At 41.7% G+C, this 18456-nt stretch overlaps 1 long non-coding RNA gene across 5 annotated transcripts in view; it reads left to right on the top strand.

Moving 5' to 3' along the window:
* The window catches only part of LOC113601073 (uncharacterized), a 93098-nt gene that overhangs the window by 42824 nt on the left and 31818 nt on the right, over positions 1 to 18456 (top strand). The gene's annotated exons all lie outside the window — the stretch shown is intronic.

Raw genomic sequence — 18456 nt, 5'->3', positions numbered from 1 at the left:
GAGCAGGTGGGGATGGGGGTTGAGATCTCTGGGGTAGAAACTTCGCTTAACCTGGATTTCTGAGGAGAGAGGACTCGATTCAGAGCTATTTCGATGTCGTTGAAGTGGACAACTTGCAGTTCCCTGGAAATCCGATTCCCTTGGTTCGCTCCATAGAACTTCTGACCCGCTTTCCCCTTCATGAACAGGTGTGTTTAGTCCAAATTATAAACAATAATTATTTAGCTTTTTCATTTCATCCTATCTGTGAGGTTTTTGTCTTGGTTATGTAATCTCTGCGGGAGACATTCAGTCAGTAGCCCAGGAAACTTGAGGACCCTCACACCCCCAAGGGTCAGGAACCAGCTTGAAGATCAAGGGACTTTATTAGGTAGGCAGTGACAATCCTTCTTGACCATTGGTTGAAATGTCACTCAATTAGGAGTCTTCCCTTGGACTGCTGTGTGGAGACAGACCAATTTCCTGGGATGCTTCTCTTTTTTAACCCCTACTTCTGAGGCGAGGCCTGCTAGATGGGGAAGCATGCCCTTCCTGTGAAATTAACAGGGGCACTTAATATCACAGGGCAGCCAGTTGGTCAACTGAAGATAGAACTTCTTCCATTTTTTTTTCCAGCTCTTCTCTTGGTTTTTCTATCCTTAAAGCCACTACTTAAACAAGTTGTATATTTGAAAAGTATATAATTCAATGCATACCTCTGTGATATGTAGCATGGTCGGCTCCAACAGGGGAATGTTGGAGCAACATAATCTGACTTCTGCTTCACGGCAGCGAAGAGAATTCTGAAGGGAGGTTGTTCAACATGAGGTGTGTGAAGATTTTGGTAAGCGTTAGCAGCGATACTCAAACTACAGACTCGGGCTGTGTCCAGGCCCCAGGAACTTTCCTTGGCATGGCCTGTCTGTCAATTGGAGTTACTGCTATTGCTACTGGTCAGAAGAGAGATGAGTAGACTATCAGCCGGTTCACCCCAGCACCCCCAGGTCCCAGGCTTTCTTCCTTATATGTACTCACTTTCCAGAGTCTCAGATGCTATCATCCATCCTCCCCACCCCCCCCCACCCCGCTCTCTCTAGGTGACCGGCTCACTCTTTTCCCCTCTCTCCAAAACTCCAACGCTTCTACACCTCTGCCGCCATCCTCTCCCTCATCTGTGACCCTGCTTCTTTCCTCAGTGAGATGTCTGAAGCAATCAGACAGTATTGCTCATCTACCTCAATGCAGGTGGGACAGGAAGCAAGGTTGCATCCCATTTTTCCTCCTCAAGGACAGACAGTGCTGCAGAAATAACTCTTGCCAGCGTGGTCAGTTTTTATCTTTCTATCAGATGATTCCCACGGGGCTACAGGCATGGTGTTGTTTCTCTTTGCTTAAAAGAAATAGAAACCAAACTCAACAAACCAGAAAGCTTTTTTGACCCCGTTTCCTCCTTAAGCTACCATTTGTTTTTTTCTCACCTTTTCAGGAAAATTCCATGAAAGAGTTGCCTCCACTACTGCCTCCAATTACTCTCTTCCTATGTACTTTTCCCAACTTACTATTCTGAAACAATTTTGAACATACAGGGAAGCTACAAAAATAGTACAGAGAATTCCCATCACACTCTCCATGTAGCCTCCCTTGATGTTAACCTCTTACATAATCATAGCATAATATCAAAACCAGGAATTTCCATTTACTCTTGAATCCACAGTAATTGCGGCCTGCCTCCAGATAAAGTCACAGTGCCCTCCACGACTAAATCCAGAGTCAATTCTCAGGCCTTACCTTATTTGACCTATCAACAGTTTTCGTACTGCAGATAATTCTCTCCTCCTCCATACGCTTTCTTCCCTCAGATGTTAAGTCACTCACACCATACTCTTCATCTTTTGCTTCATTTTCAACGCTTGCCTCTTCCAGGGGAGCTCTTGGCCAGTTCCCTTTTCTTCTTTTTACCCCTTAAGGAGCTGAATCCTTGGAGGACCTCTTCTCTTTCCTTAGTGTTCCAACTCACTTGGTGACCCAGGCACTCTTATTGCTTTAAGTACCAACACACCCGGGGGACTGACGCATTTTCTGTCTTCAATTTTAACTTTCCCTTTACACTGTGGACTTGTAGGCCCAGTTGTCTACTTTTAACATTCATTTAGGTGTTTAACGGGCGCATCAAATGTAGCATTTCCAGTGCTGAGCTTCTGTCCTTGCCCTCCCCCCCACCCAGGTCGTTTCTCACACTGTATTCCCAGCGCCAGTAACTGGCAACTTAGTCCTTCCAGTTGTTCAAGACGAACATTTTGGAAAGAGATGCTTCTCTTTCTCTCATATCTCACATCCAGTATCACAATTCTATTGGCTATACCTTCAACATATATCGAGAATCCAGCCACTTGTTAATACCTCCTCTGCCAGGATCCTGGCCCAAGCCACCACAATCTCTTCCGTTGGTTATTTCAATAGCTAACTCACTGGTCTTCCTTATGCCTTTGACCCACATCTATTCTTTACCTGTAGTAATCTAATTAAAGCATAAAACAGATCACATAATTTTCTTATTCAAAATGGCTCTCCATCTTAAAAAAAAAAGAAAAGGGGCGCCTGGGTGGCTCAGTCGGTTGAGCATCCGGCTTCAGCTCAGGTCATGATCTCACAGTCTGTGAGTTTGAGCCCCGCCTCGGGCTCCGTGCTGACAGCTCAGAGCCTGGAGCCTGTTTCGGATTCTGTGTCTCCCTCTCTCTCTGACCCTCCTCCACTCATGCTCTGTCTCTCTCTGTCTCAAAAATAAATAAACATTAAAAAAAAAATGGCTCTCCATCATCCATGTCTCTCCATCTCAAAGGAAAACAAAAGTCTTGACAATGGCAGATGAGGGTCTATGAGACCTGATCGTCCTCTCGGTTACCTGTCTGACCTCATCTCTAACTACCTCCCACTACTCCCCTCTGTTCCAACGCACTGGCCTTTTTGCTGTACTTTGAACATTGCAGCCTGTTCCTGCCTCAGGGCCTTTACATGTGCTGTTTCCCTGTCCTGAAATTCTCTTTCTTCTGATATCCCTCATGAATGGCTCACCTTCAATCAGATGTCGCTGATCAAATGTCCTTTCTCAGTGAGGCCTGTTTTGGTCAGCATATTTAAAATTACTTCTCCTTCCAGGAGTCCTTGTCCTCTTTCCTGTTTATTTTTTTAAAAAATTACACTTATAACCATCACAATACTATATATTTTATTTTATTATTCTCTTTTTCTACTAGAATCCGAGTTTCACAAGAGCAGCAATTTTTGTGCTTTTCCCCCTTGACTTTTCCATTCCTAGTTCTTATACATTGCCTGCAATGTAGTAGGTCCTCAAGAAATATTTGTTGAATGAATGCATGATTCTCCCATATCTCTATGAGACAGGCCAGCCAAGTATTATTGTTTCCATTTAATGTGGGGTGGTGGGCAGAATAAAACATTAAGAGGTTAAATAACTTGTCCAGAGCAAATGAGAAGTCTGAAATGAGAGCCCATGTCTGGCCTCCAAGTGCTTGGGCATTTCATCACTAGATATCAGGAGAGGCCGTCTATTTGAGATCTTGGTGAACTTTGGCAGGAGGGTTATAAGAACAGAACCAAGGGCAGAAGAGTGCACTAAAGCTGTTGGTGGTCAGCTGGTTAAATACATTGGATCCAAACTTCTTTTTACAAGAGAAGAATCCCAAGTAAGCTTCACTGCAGGGTGACAAGAAGGAACATTAATCTGCCAGAGCAGCTGTTTGCTCTTATAAAATACATCAGTCTTCATAATAATGGAAAATCCAAGAGGCAGCTTTGCTGATTGAATTGAAAGTCAATGGGAATCAAGGAATTGTCCATGTTGAATAATTGAGTAACTATTTCTAAATTAAGCCTTTTGGATGAGCAGCACGCCGGACTGTAGCGTGCACAAATGTATGTTTTCCTCACCCCCCTATTCGGAGAAGTTACATTAGATGCCAGCACATCCATCAGAGACCCCAAAACAGGTGTGTGAAATGACCATCCATCAAATGGGATCCTTGGCCACTCCACAGCAGAGTGATTTGGAACTTGTTCAATGGATAATGCACAGGAAAAGGGAGAGGCTATGCAGAGCTATTAGCTGAATTCAAAAGAGCATGGAAATTATTCTGGTGCTGGAACGAAATCAGAAGATAGACTCAGCAGTTTGCTTGTTCTGATTTAGACTGCCAGTTTGAGAAATGGAAGAAATAATTCAGGCTTATATACAAAGAGCTTTTTTTTTTTTAATAAATCTTTGATTTTGGAATACTGTTAGATCAACAGAAAAATTTCAAAGATACTACAGAGAGTTCTCTTATACCTCTCACCTATCTCCCCTCTTAGTAGCATCCTACCTTAGTAGGGTACATTTGTTACAATCACTGGACCGATGTTGACACATTATTATTTACTGTAGTCCATGTTTGTTTTTTTTTTTTTTTTTTTGGTTTCCTTAGTTTTAAGATAATGCCCCTTTTTCCCCCAGGGTCCCATCCAGGATACAACATTACATTTAGTTATCATGTCTCGTTAGCCTCCTCTTGGCTGTGACAGACAGATTCTCAGATTTTCCTTGTTGATGACCTTGACAGTTTTGAGGACTACTGTCAGGTGTTTTATAGAATGTCCCTCAACTGGGATTAGACTGGAGACATATGATTTGGGGAGGAAGACCACAGAGGCAAAGTGCCATTCTCATCGCATACCATGCGTGCATACTATCAATATGAGTTACTCCTGTTCATCACCTAGCTGAGGGAATGTTTATCACATTTCTCTGCTGTAAGGTGCTTCCTTTTTCCCCTTTTCAAACTGTACTCTTAGGAAGGAAGTTTTTAGTGTAGCCTCCATTTAAAGAATGGGAAATTATACTCTGCCTCCTTGAAGGTGGAGTATCTACATAAATTATTTGGAATTCTTCTGCATGGGAGATTTGTCTTTTCTCCCTTATTTATTTACTTATTCAGTATGGACTGATAGCTACTTATTTTATAAATAAAATAAGACATTTTGGCTTAAAATATATTTTATATATATATATATATATATATATATATATATATATATATATACTTGTTTTTAAATACATGTATATAATAAATATATACCATTTCCTCACTTCCTGGCACTGCAGGAGGCACTGGTCTCATCTTCTGTATTTCCTGTGTTATTTCTGTTTTCTTTCACTGGAAAATAATATTAGAAACTGAGATCTGGGTTCTAGGTATGCTCATTGCTAGTGGGGTGTAGTTGATTCTAGTAGTTCTCAGTTGAGAGAGTGAAGAAATACATATGTGCATGCTAACCTGTGTGTATGTATGTGTGTGTATGTGTATGTTCATATATATATATATATATATATATATATATATATATATATATATATATAATACATGCTGTCTGTGTCTGTATTTAAGCTAAATGTACATTTATACTGGTTATCTAACTCTAATTTGTTCCCACATGGATCATTCTAGTCTCTGCTTATCTGTAATTTTCTATTACAACAGTGAGAATTTGGCTCTCGCTATCCATCATTTACCTAACTATTCAGCTTCTGTATACATGCACAGTGAGTCCAGAGTTGTTAACTTATACCTTTGTGGGAGACAACTTTATCAATTACAGTACAATGCTTATATATAGGGCTTTGCATTTAGTCTTACGGACTCTACTCATTTTGAAAGTTACTGGGTTTAGCAGTTTTCCCCCAACCACCTTCAGTGAAGTTATTTCATGCATTGGTGTGTACACTTAGATTCCCTTTTCACCTTTGCATCTCATCCTGACATCTTCCAACCTCCTAAGTGATTTTTTAAGTTGTATAATTAAGTGCTCTCTCTTTATCTCTCTCTATATATATTATATATAATATAACTTAGTGTTCTAAATTCTAAAAATGCATGGTGTCATGCATTCATCATTATAGTATCATACAGAATTGTTTCACTGTCCTAATAGCTGGATAACTTCACCACTTCAATCCTCACACTCTCCCACCCCCAAATCCCTGGTAACCATTCATCTTTTTACAGTATTTCTATGTTTTGCCTTTTTCCAGGATGTCCTATAACTAGAATCATACAATATGTAGCCGGAAAGACTGCTTAGTTCACTTCATAATATGTAGTTAACATTCACTGATGTCTTTGTGGGGCTTGACAGCTCATTACCTTTCTTACTGATGAAGAGTATTCCATTGTGTGGATGTATACTTTACCTATTTATCTATTGTAAGTCATATTGGTTGCTTCCAGTTTTCGATGAATATGGCAATAGCTAATATAAACATTGTGTGTAGGTTTTTATGTGGACACAATTTTTTAAATCAATTCAGTAAATACCCAAGGGTATTTGTATGCTAGATCATAGGTTAAGACCAAGCTTAGCATTGTAAGGAACTGCCACACTATCTTCCAAAGTGGCTGTATTTCCACCAGCAGTGAATGAGAATTCCTGTTGTACAGTATTCTTGCCAGCAATTGATGTCAGTTGGCTGGATGTGAGTCATCCCAAAAGGTGTGCGGTGGTATCTCCGTGTCATTTGAAGTTGCATTTCCTTGGTGACAACACATGTTGAGTGACTTTCCACATGCTTATTAAGAAAAGTCCTCTTCTTAAGGATCTCCAAGCTCCTGACTGGATGTGGACTGGCTTTCTTGTGTTGGTTCAGTCTAAATGTCTAGAAGTTGAGAGAAGAGGGTTTTCAAATGGAGGTTTCCTTCTTTAAAATTTCAAAATGGCTGAAACCAGTTCTGACATTTTAACAAAATGGATAACTGGGAGATGCCAATATCCTCGCTGACAATGAGCCAACTCCCTGCAAATTATTTAAAATGAAGCCGCTTTGTGTTCCAGCTGATACCGTTTAAACATTTTTCCGTAAAGAGCATGGCTTTTCAACGACTTCTGCCAAATGTCTTAAAAAACTCTGCCTCATCTCTGACTGTCCTTTATCCTCTGATTAAAGAGCACCGGACAATTGCAAGGACCACCTCATAGACTTCAAATGCTTCTGGCTTTAATATTCTGTGCTAGACTCACAGAACTCTCTTACAGATGCTAAGCATTCAATCCTGGAGGCTCCACTCCATCATCAGGTAATTAGTATTTTCATTAACTTGCTTATTGTCAAGGAAAATGAGCCTTGATCATCTAATTTTTCCTCAATGAGTTGAATATTGTAATATATCTATAATTAATGTGCTTTATGCCACAAACGTGTAATGGAGTGGAAATCTGAGGCTGCTCCCAGCAGTCACTGTCAGTAAATGTTTGATGAATAAACAGAGACTTTCTAATGGGAAATGGTGGCGACTTTTATAAGCAGACACAATAAAGACTTTATTAACATAGTTAAGAAGCATTCTGGGAAATAGAATTGAATGCATTATTACTGTAGGCTCCTTTTGTGAAAAGTAAATTTTACTGTCCCCATAACAAATGTTTACTTGTTTGATGCAAGTTGTAGTATCAGTATTTTATGGTGTGTTCTACAATTTAATACAATGAAGCTTAAATTAGCTACATATTCCTTATGGACTTGAGATTGTTGAAGAAAGTACCAATCCCATTTCTGGCTGTTAATCATTTGCAAACCTGGTTTACCTAGAAAGGAAACAGTGCACCTATTTCAGGATTTTTAGGAGCCCAAAGACAGATTTCAAGGTATTTTTGGTAGATAATAAACAGAAGAAGCGACTGTGGGCGTGCACTTATTTCCACATGTAAAGAGAGCAGTTTTAAATGACAGATCCCGAAAAGGGCCAGTGTATTATTACATTTTAGAATCTCTATCCACATGTTCAAGTGCAGAATCCAGAGACATGAAAATTTCGTTGTATCAACACATTTTTCTTTGCTTGTGGAACAAGGTAGTGGTTTGACTTAAGAATTGCCCTGTTTTCATTATTTGTTAAATAGAACCAGGAGGGCAGAAGGGAGCTTGTCCATTTGTTCTGCATTTGAAAGATGAGGTGTCTGTAGTGGGAACATTTCATAGGACTTTCCCATGGTTTTATACTGAGAAAATGGCAGTCAGGGAACTAGAACCCAAGTGAACTGATTTTTCTCGTTGCACACTGTCCCCTCGGCATGGATTTGTGAGCAGTAAGCTCTTCCATCATCGCCGTTGAACAACTCTTGCCGTGGTGTCCCCAGGACCAGGGAGATGGCGGCTTGTATCTTATATGGACGAATGTGAATTGTTTCCAAGTCTGCCCTAGCCTGGCCCGAGCCTGGTTATAAGCATTCTGCTAAGATGAACAGACGAGAAAATCAATTTGGGCAAAGAGAGGCGTCGGGTCGCATTTTAACCATGGCAAGAAGGGAGCCAATCTGTCCTTTACGTTGTGCACCAAATGGGTTTCCCAAAACAAAAATCAGGTCATGTCATCTGCTCAACACCCAGGGGCTTCCCATTGTCCTTGCTTTGAAGACTAAACTTGTTATAAGGCCTTGAAGCCCCACTCACACTTCCAGCACCTTCTCAGCACGCCCCCCGCCCCCGCCTCCCTGTGTATGGCCACGGGCCTCACTCAGGTCCTCACCACTGGGGTTTCTTCTGTGCTGTTCTCCAGCCATCTCCTGCTCAGCCTTCAAAGTTGGATGCAAACATCACTTTCTTGGGAGAAGTTTCTCCAGGACAGCTCTCTTCCACACACTCACAGAACTGCCAAGTGTCGTCTCTTCTTAGAGTCCCTGACGTCCTCTGTGGGGTTATTTGCTTGGAGTCTGTCTCTTCCCACTAACTGGAAGGTTCTTTGGGCCCGATTTGTATTTGTTTTTGCTTGCTGTTCCTAGCACCAAACACGGTGCCTGGCCCATAATAAACACTCGGAAACATATCTTTGAGATAAATGGGATTATTTACACTTAAAGGATTGAAGTATTCCTCTCACAGACCAGGTATTTAAATCACAAAGATGTTCATAGTGTTCTGGCTACTGCATCCTGCAGAGTGTGCAGGGACGGAGAGGTTGTAGTTGCACCGGGGCTCCTCTAACGTTTGGAGGGAGAAACTGGAAGACAGTGTGTGATGTGAACACAGTGATGGAAGGGAAAGAATCAGCTCTTGTTTTCAAAGGCCTGCGGACATCCGGGGTTTTCTTCAGAGCAAAGTGTACACGGCCAGTTATTGAACCTACATTCACTGCGAGCTCTGGATTCTTACTTTCAGAGGCCTCGGGGACACCCACCTGTATGTCTGTACATTTTGCTAAAGCAACTCAAGCGCCGCCCTTCCCCTCAGACCTGGCCCTCCCCCCTCTCTGTAACACAAGAACTGTTCTCTATGGCCTCCACCCTCTCAGCTCCCAACCACAACCCATTTTAAAAAATTCTTCCCCTAGATATTGCCCCAAACTGTTCTCTCCTTTCCACCCTGCAGCCAGTGGCCCTCATTTGAATCGTTTTACAAGGACTAATCCTTAGCTTGCTGAGTGCTTTCTCTGCTGCCCATGACTGTCCTCACCAATCCTTCCTCTCTACCACCAGAGTTTTCCTTTCAAAAGTTAAACCTGAGCATGCCACACTCCCTCATTTAAAATAAAATTTAAAGTCCTTGCGTTTTCTTTTTCTTTCTTTTTTTCTTTTTTCCATCCATGGCCTCCAGGACAAAGTTGGAGCCCCTTACGACTGCAAATTAAGCTTTTCACAGTGTCCCTATCAATTTATCTTTCCAGAATCGTCCTGGGTGCACACCCTGAACCCCAGTCCTTTTGTGAACTGCTCCTTTTGTCCTTAATGTGATCTTTCACTTTCAGGAATTACGAAACATTCCTGCTTAAAATCCTCTAGTAACTTCCCCAAACTGTTAGAATCAAATGGACCTAGAGACATTTTATTTTGAAAGATTATATTCATCAGTGAGAGATAGTTGAAGTTTCGGGTCTCATGAAATAAAAGTTTATAGTTTATAGTTTCTGATTGCTTACACTTGATTGGGATTTTCAGGCTATGGCATAAGTAGTACTGTAAGGCGATAGGGTTAGAAGACTTTCAGATATAAAATGGCATAAATTAATTCCCTTTACCTTTGATTCCCGTAAAACAGAAAAACAACACTTTATGAAGGCTGGGCGTTATGTATATGAGATTTTGAGTCGGATGGTCTGAATTGGAAGTCTTCCTTCCTCTGTCCCTTGCTTACGACTTTGGGCAAGTTGCTGTTTCCTTAATCTTAGTGTTCTCATGTGGGTATGTGGATAACAGTCACTGACATGGGTGTGTTTTCAGGGTCAGCCTGAAGTATAAAGTGCCGAATAAATGAATTCAAGCATATTAGGTGCTTAAAATATCTCCTTTCATTTTTCTCATTTGTTCTAAGCTCCAGACAATGATTGATCTTATTTTTTAGAAGCGGCAGTATAATTTTTGATGGATGTGATGGGGATCAAATGGGTGAAATCGTGAGATTTCTGACTTATGTTGAAGAAGAGTTCGTAGACACTGCTGTCAAACAACTGGAAGCTAGAACTTCCTTACGTTGGGTGTGTTTTAATCTTGGCCTAAGTTTTTCTGTTTTATTTATCCTTCGTTACCTTTTTGGTCAACATAAGCTGGTTATTACTTGGATCCTTACTACTTTTCCTGTGTGTCTTATGTGCTTGGTTTTTTTCCATGAAATGTGATGCAGAGTTAGCCTTTGGACACACAGAAATTGTTTGAATCTGAATGGAAACATAATAAAAATATTCATTTGGGGTTGAGGGGAGGAGTTACTGGATTAGGGATAAGGCATGAGGCATTTACATTTTAATTATATTTCTTTCCATATTCAATAAATACATGTTTATACGTATGCTCACAGACACAGAATTGGAGAGGAAATACAGAAAGTGAAGAGTTTAAAGGGCCCCCTAAGTTGGGGGGGCTTTGGCCTGTGGCAGTTTGTTTGTTTGTTTTGAGAGAGAAACAGAGAGAGAGAGAAACCACACCTGGGAGGGGCAGGGCAGACAGAGGAGACAGAGAATCCGAAATTAGCCTAGAGCCTGATGGGACTCCATCTCACCAATCCAGAGATCATGCCCGGAGCTGAAATCGGGAGTGGGACACAACAGGCTGAGCCACCCAGGTGCCCCGTGACAGTCTAGTTTTAAGCCTTTTGCTTTTTCTTCCCAATGAGCCATGCTAATTATTAACGAGAGTTGTGCAACTGTTAATTTTCGTTATTATTCTTAAACTTGTCCACCCTCCTTTCACCAAACGGGTCCCGATGCTCTTTCCCGCCACAAGTGTTGCGGTGGTAGGAGGCCCACAGGCTCGCAGGTGAGAGGGGACAGAGATTCAAGGGGCACCTGTTCTTCCTGCACCTGCTGCATGATAGGCCTGCAGGAAAAGTTAGCCCCCCCTGCCCCCCACTTATTAGTTCTGTCCGCAGGACATTTGAAATTTGATCCCTATCAAAGCCTTAAGCCAGACTAATTAAGCTCCAATATTAACTTCTTGGAGAGTTGGGTGGCTGAGGCCTTTTCTGAGTGTGGGATTGAGAGGCTCCTGTATCGCTCCGAGTGACCATCTGACAGCTGGTGTGGGAGCTGCGGAGGTCCTCAGGGGGGCCCTGTGGGCTTGAACCAGAAAGTGGAGAGAGACCTTTTCGGTTCTGCCACTTAGTAGCTGCGTGGCTTCTGATATGCCGATGGCCTTTCCTGAGTCACTATGTCCTTAAATGCAAAATGAGAGAAGCGACAGTGTGGATGAGGGCATTAGCAATGATTTATGTAAGTGCCTAGCATATGCCTAACACGTAATCACTTCTTAATAAATAATAATAACAATAATCATGATAATGTGTTGCTCCCCTCCCTCTTTTTTCTTTCTTCTTTTCCTCTTTCTTCAATACAACATGAGAAAGTAAGAAGCCACAATTAATCTAACAACTTCAAAATCTTTAATACAAGAAAAAAAAAACACCAAGCATTTTAAGTACCTTTAAAATAAGCCAGAGATCTTGACCAAAATAGAGAGAAGATGATACAAATGTCCACACATTTTATACCTTGTATACAGTTGTGGCTGGAAAATCAAATTATTGAGCGAGAGTCATCACCATAATGGAACTTCAAGAAACAAGATAAAGTTAAAAAAAAAAAAGAGGCATTTTTGTATATTTGCTTGCTGGGTAGAGATGCAGTTTTTTGCCTTTCAGAATAAGAACTAGATTAGAAATTGTAGTGAGTTTGTTTATTAACTCAATTATAAAACTATTAATATTACCCTACTTACAATACTCAGCTCTTTGTAAATATTCTACTAAACATACAGAAAAATTTTACTTTCACAGTAAGAGATCACCGATTGTCTTCTCCTGGGATTCAACTGAACAATGTATTTCTGAAGTGAGAATAAAAGCTTTGGAACAGAATAGGCAAAAATTCCAAAGAGTATAGTTTAATGGCCTGTGGGTATATATAAAGCAGATAATGCTATTTATATAAATAGAAAAGTCATAGTGATCCTCAAATGACAAAAGACTATATGTGACTTGTTTTCTTTCTAAATTGTTTCAAATGGTTGTACTAGATTTTCCTGATTGAATTTTTCATTTTAATTTTCTATTTTTGAAGTTCAGTGACACTAACACAGAATCCTTCAAGAGACTACTACCGAATAGTATCCCAGTTTAAAGTGTAAAATTCATAATAACATTACAGAATATCTAAAATAAAAGTATATAAGAAATGTAATTCTTTACTTTGCTGAATGAAGACAGAGGGGAAAACAAAGTGGGCAAAATAATCCATGTAAAGGCATCTGGGTCCCGAGGCACACTGACACTTCCCTAATGGACGACAGTGCACATAAAAATAATTAATCATATGGAGAAGGCATTGCCAAGGTTAGAAGCGAGGTCTCTGGTTTTTAATGGAAATGTTCCATGCGTGAACTAAAAGAACAACTTCCCTAGCTCAAGCATTAGGGCATCTGTCATACTTAGCTCAGAATAGTTCAGGAGTTCAGTAAAATATCAGATAGAGTTCAGCACTTTTATTTCTTGGGGTATTAAAACTATATATAATAAGAAAAAAAGGGGTTGTGATGAACTACTTAACACGGTGGGTAGAACATCGAAGAGGTTAGACTTAGAATCTCAGAAATTTCAGGGAAAAAAATTTCCCCTGTTATAGCTACGACTTTATTTTGTAGGATTTTTGTTGTTGTTGTTGTTGTTTATGGGTGCTTCTGACGATATTGAAGTAAATGATAAGCAAGTTCATACACTTGAGGAAAAACATACACTGAATGAGAAGGAAGAAGTCTTGGATGTATTTCATTGTTGAATTTAATAAACCAGGTTAATGTGCTCATTTCTTTTTGGCTCCTGGAGAAAGTGTAGACAGGTAAAAATGGAGTCTTCTGGGGAGTGACTGATGGTTACATTGTACAGTTCTTTTCTCTGTGGCTCTGTATGGAAAACTACCGCTTGAAGGCCCTGCCTGGGATGGGAGGTGGGGATTTCCAGTGGGCAGGGGGCTCCTGAGGGGTGTAGGATGGAATGGATTCCTGGAAAAAGCATCTCCTGTGCTCCCAGGGCCAAATGCACAGACTAGAAGACTGGCCTTCCTTGATCTACTGAAGTTGATGAACGAGCTGTCACTATCCAATCATGAGCTTAATTCTTATAGTCTGTGGAAGGGCTAATTCCTGGGTGTAGTTAATATGCTTGCACTGGGAGAATTTTGCTCAATAAGCAAGATTCTCTGCAGAAGTGGCCAATGCTGGGATGAAGGTATGGGATCCAGGAAGGGCTGATAGCAGTTTAGGACCTCTTTGAGAGGGTGGGAGAGGAGTGTGTGTAATAATTAGCACAAAGGTGATAACATGAGATGACTAAAATGCGGTTTGAATTTTTGAATATACAAACTGGATTTCACACTCTTAAATAATTTTTAATATTTTTAAAAAATATTTTTATTTTTGAGGGAGAGAGAAAGAGAAAGAGAGAGAGAGCATGAGTGGGGCAGGGGAAGAGAGAGAGGGAGACAGAGAATCCCAAGCAGGCCTTGCGTTCTCAGCACAGAGCCCAATGCAGGGATCAAACCCATGAACCTGTGAGATCATGACGTCAGCCAAAACCAAGAGTCAGACACTCAACCTACTGAGCCACCCAGGCTCCCCTCTTGACTTATTTTCAATCTTGTGAACACCCCCTGGTTGGATGACAGTATTAAGGCTTTCAGGTCTTTGCTGGACAGGATGGGGTAACTCTGCCCTCTCCCCACCCTCCTGCCATCCCCTCCACTGCAAAGGAAGAGAGATTTCTAGAACGTGTCCGGGGCCACACTGAAGTGGTCACTCTAGGTTCCCACTAAGTCTCTCTGACAGAATGGTCTAAACTGCTAGGGCTGAAGCACTTTTCCTTTCCTTGTGGGCGTCCATCTGCTTTGGATTCTGTTTCTTTGTGGTTTGAGATTATTGATGATTATCATGGGAGGGGAGAGTGTTTCTTCTCTGAATCGAATACACACAGAGAACACCACATGATTTGCAAATACTTTTCTTTGATTTGTTGAAATAGCAAATCCCAAAGTGCAGCTATGGGGAAGGTGGGAGGAGGATGATCAATCTTTTTCATCCGATAAGTACTTGTGTTACTAGGTGCTGTGACTCACTATATGACCTGATCCTTTGCTTGGTGGAGAGATTACATATTAATGTCTTGAGAGAGCTGGAGAGATAGGGCTGAGCAATCTGGAAAGAAACACGAGAGGATTTGCCTGGACTTAAAAAAGGCTGGCTCTTTGAAATACTCCAAGTTTTCCAAAGCATCAATTAGCTCAGATAAAAATGCAAATCAAAGGAAAACTTTCTCAATCTTTTAATATATAAATTCATAACTCAGTTTCCCGGCCCCTCTTTTAGGTGCCCCCACCTCCACATCCCTCATAAGCATGATGATAAGTTTACAGTTTGCAATTTACCTATTATTTTTGGAAGATGGCTTTTGGAAAGGAAAAAAAAAGGAAACTGCGATTTTAAATATACATGTACTCAGGAGCTTTTGAGGAGAAGCACAGGGTACACAATGATTGAAATTTTATATAAATTTTATTAGCTCGAACACTAAAGTCAGACAGATAATGGGATTCAAACATTGCGTCTGCCACTTAATTATTTTGTGACCTTGAACAAGTTTATCTGTCTGAATCTTCTTATCCTCACCTGTAAACTGGGATGATGGTGGAACCTGTTTCTTACGTTGTGTTGTTATGGGGAATAATCAAGATAATGCATTTAAAATGACTGGCATGCTCTCGGGCACCTGAGAACATTTTACAAAGACGTTAGCTATTTTTATAATTGCTATTGTCATCATTATTTTTATTCCCCAGCTCTGTTTTATTTTCTTCTGTATTCCAGAATTTTCTGCCTTCAGTTCATCAAGGAGCATGTGAATTGAATTGGACACGGAGACATCCTGTTGTCCAGTTTTCATCTACAACATCTGCCGTGACCCATACTGTCTGCTTCACAAATGTGTGCTCTGCCACTTGCAAATCATTCAAATGCCCAGGAAGCCCCAGGAAACCTTGAACCTACGCTTGAACCATTTGTTGGCTTTTTCTTGTTTTGTCCACATTTTAAATTTATTGTTATTATTTTTTAATGTTTGTTTATTTTGAAAGAAAGTGAGAGAGCATGTGTGCGCGAGCAGACGAGGGACAGAGAGAGAGAGGGAGAGAGGGAATCCCAAGCAGGCTCCACACTCAGTGCGGAGCCTGAAGCGAGGCTCTATCTCACCACCATGAGATCATGACCCGAGCCTAGATCAAGAGTTGGACGCTTAACCGACGGAGCCACCCAGGCACCCCTCCTCCAAATTTTTTAATTTTTAAGGGTTTTGTTTCTCTAATGCATCTTTCGATTGAGTTTGTTTTCCATCATAGTTATATGAGATCTATAATGAATATTTCATTGCTTTACCCTTCTTTCATCTGAATTCTATTAATTAAGCTTGTATATGTTTCTCTTTTCCCTGGTGTTTCTGAAGCAACTTTTTAACTTGTAGCTACTTTCCATTTAAGAAAACCAATATTCAGTCTCCTCATCTTCCTCTTCCCTCTCTCCTGTCTGCTTTTCCCTGGGCCCTGACGCAAAGCAGCGAAAGCCCTCTGCCTCGTGGCTGCAACCTGCCGGGCTGTGTCGGGGCCCTCCCATCGTGGAAGAGTGGATTGCCAGAGACTTGTTCTAACACAGTGCTAGTGCTTGTAATCCCTCCCCATGCCGAAAGCTACAGAGTGCGTCCTCTGCCTTCCTTGGGTGCATAATTACTTCCCCTCGTGAGGCAGAGCTTCCTGGAGGACAATCAGAGAGCCGCAGTGTTCAGCAGCCCGCTGATGAAGAATGTCTGCCTGCGGTCTCCTTCTAGGAGGCTATTGTGCTGGAGGAAGGGTTTAGCGGCCCAAGCATCAGCTCTCAAATGCCAGGTTCAAATTCTGACTCCGCCATTTGTCCCCATGCGGTGTTTGAGTCAAGCTGGCGTGGCTGTGCGTTTGGGGAGGGGCATGTTGCTAAGCAAGAGCCCTGGTGCAGCTCTGTTTCAGATTACCCTAGGGCTAGGGAACCATTGATATTATCTTTGCCTCATAGAAGTAAGAGCTGGGTTGTTTTGTTTCTTTCCTGTGAAATACAGTTCCATGCATCTCAGAGCTTCACGTTTGGGGAGAAATCCTTTAACTTTTCACCTGCGTTTTTCTTCTGGTGCAAATGGGGATAATGTCATTTTTGCCAGTTCCTAAGTGGAGCTGGGGGAATTTAGATATTTCTAATGTTAACAGGATATAGAATCGGGAAATGCCTGCACAACCATCGTGAACTGTTGTTGTGGTATACGACTTTACTTTCTCACTGTAGTAAATAACTTGTGTAAGGCCACATAAGACAGAGTTGGGATCTGAACTTAGCCTGTGTCTGGTCTTTCCGTCACCTCATGCAGCTCCCCGCCTGCTACTGTGGAGAGAGAGTGCCAGCTTCTTGGGAAACTTCCACTCAGTCTTACTGGAGCTCAGTGTTGGTCTTAGCAGGAGGCCAGAATCAAGGAGCAGTCAGCCGCTCACGGGAGCACCGGAAACATCCTGAGTCAGGGATCCTTCTCCCACTCAGAGCCCTGCCCTTTCGAAAGATGGGAACTGTTTTTATTTGCATTGCAGCCTTTAAGTTAATTAATGGGAATTAATACGTGTGTAAGAACTTCAGAAATTTCCCAAAGGCTCATTATAAATTTAGTGTAAAAGGAGCACTGGATATTTTTTTAAAGACAGGGCTCTCATTAAATTTTTAGGTTATTAATAAAAACATTTTTATCAGGGCAAGTTGAGTGTGAGTGCTGGGATGAAGACATCAGTGAATGCACTTGAGCCAAATTCAACTGACTCCTGCAAGGGAAACCATGCGGGGTGTGTGTGTGTGTGTGTGTGTGTGTGTGTGTTTGGTGGAGGGGAGAGGAGGCTGGTAGTGTGAAGTACTAAAGGCTGCCAGAAAAGCACATATCTATAATTTCCTTTCATTAGAAAAAGTTTCCCGACTTAATTGTTTGTATTATCAAATCATCTAAGACTTCCTCCGCTATTACAGGATGTGGCCAAAAAAAAAAAAGCATTTAGTGGTATATAAAAACAGAACGGAGTGTCTGCTTATTTGGGGATTTATATCTGTTTATTCATTTATGACCACCAGCCAGGTAGCTTGATCAATGATAATAGGAGAGCTTTATGAGGAACGTCGCACGTGCCAGCTCCCCTGTTTCCATAGAGAATAAATGTACAGAAGTAAATCTTCGAACAAACAGAAAAGCGGTTTAACTTATGCTCTCTCTAACTGTCTTTGAATAGAGGCTTATCCTGCCTGGGCCTCTGTGGGCTTTCCCCTGGCTTAACATCACTGCCTTCAGAGCCAGCAGCCACCCTAGGAACGCCAGCCACCCACGGCACACCTGTGAACGGCGGAAGGTCGTGCTGGGGATGCTTGCAAACCCCGGTAACAGTGGCTCATGCCTTTGCCAGGGTGCTCGAGCCATTGTTCGACCGTGGAGAAGTGGCACATCTTTGTCGCAACATACCTCTCCTTGGGGCGGCATCTCGCTTCTGCACTGCCCCTTGTGCACGCTGGTCCCAGTGCTCAGAACTGTCCCAAAGGGACCACTGTCCTTGTTACAGAGCACTTGCACACCGTGTGAAGGGCCTCTTGGTTCTTTTCAACTCATATCTCTTCCTGGGTTAAACAGCTCCGTTTCCCTTTGCCGTTCTTTATCATATGTTGTAACTTTTAGAATTCTTGACATCCGAGTTGTCTCCCCTCTGAAAATCCTATGGCCTAACAACGCATTTCCCAAGATATGACACCAGAAGAAGGCTTAGGACACCCTAAGCCGTACGGGGTCCACGGGATCACAGGGTACCGTGTTACTGTCACCTGCCTATGTCTGGAGCCTGTATCCCAGCTGCCACAGCTAAA

Source organism: Acinonyx jubatus, chromosome A1 (genome assembly GCF_027475565.1).
Source record: "Acinonyx jubatus isolate Ajub_Pintada_27869175 chromosome A1, VMU_Ajub_asm_v1.0, whole genome shotgun sequence".
Classification (NCBI taxonomy): domain Eukaryota; kingdom Metazoa; phylum Chordata; class Mammalia; order Carnivora; family Felidae; genus Acinonyx; species Acinonyx jubatus.
The sequence above is the reverse complement of the archived record's forward strand: the minus strand, read 5'-3'. Positions and strand labels throughout refer to the sequence as shown.